The sequence below is a fragment of the Mycetomoellerius zeteki genome, unplaced genomic scaffold (assembly GCF_001594055.1).
Source record: "Mycetomoellerius zeteki isolate Tzet28-1 unplaced genomic scaffold, Tzet1.0 scaffold233, whole genome shotgun sequence".
NCBI lineage: Eukaryota > Metazoa > Arthropoda > Insecta > Hymenoptera > Formicidae > Mycetomoellerius > Mycetomoellerius zeteki.
This window is the reverse complement of record NW_017257209.1, coordinates 152,258-153,330: the sequence shown is the minus strand read 5'-3', so window position 1 is coordinate 153,330 and position 1,073 is coordinate 152,258.

Below are 1,073 nucleotides of genomic sequence, written 5' to 3'. Positions count from 1 at the left end.
TGCCGAGCGAGACAAGGCTGGCCGTCGACTTCTTCTACCTGCTGCACTTTAAACTCACACCCGAGGTCCCTAACGTACGGAAGAAAGATCGAGTTCGACAAAACATGCACAACGTGCACGTCGAAGTTTTGATCATAACAACCGGGACTACGTTAAGGCTGAACAACAAACTCTTAGCAATCGGTTTTCTCTTTTTTCAGAATTTCTTATGAGCTTTCTATAAAGGCCCGTCTACAATACACGTAGTAAGCTTGATTTAAGAAGTAAGAGCAGGTGTAAGAGTTTAAACCAACAGTTTAAACCTCTTACTTCTTAAACCAAGCTTACTATTGTATTGTAGACGGGCCTTTAAGTTGTAAGAAATTGATCGATTACAGTTTACAGTCGAATGTGAGAAGAATAATTGACTATGACTAGTCGATTTCTTAGCCTAATATTTCATGTGTCGTAAGACAAATTTTTTTAAACGTGTTGATTGGTTGCACGACAAAGAGATACGAGAACTTCTCTGTTCTGCGGCCAATCAACAGGCTTGAAAAGCATTGTCGTACGACACATGAAATATCAGCCTTAAAGCTTAGATAATGGGTTCTTGTAGGAAGCCCATTAAAGTTTTTAAATTCAGACAATAGAAAGGATAAAAGGTAGCTATTTTTCGCACGTAGATACGTGCATCACGGTTGGCAATCGCCAGCTGTATTTGAGCGTTCTCGGAATTTTTTGCCAGAAATAAAAGGTTTAAATTGGGAAACATTGGCACACGGGCTGGCAGTCGCATCGGCAACGACGACGACAGCAGACACAAGTTGAAACATCAAGCAAGGAAACGAGTCCGCCCGGCGCGATGGCGAGAAAAAACGTACGCGACGCGCGTACACGCCGGTCGGTCGAAAGAATGAAATTCTCTGATCGATCCATCGATCGATCGAGCAGACGGGCGACGGAAAGGAACGAAACGTACGAGCGGAGCAGGGAACGAATGAGGAGAGGGAACGAAGAAAGTCCGGGGCACCTGCGCTTTCGAACGAGATCCGCGATATGATTTACGGCATCGAGGCATTTGCAGTTTCCTC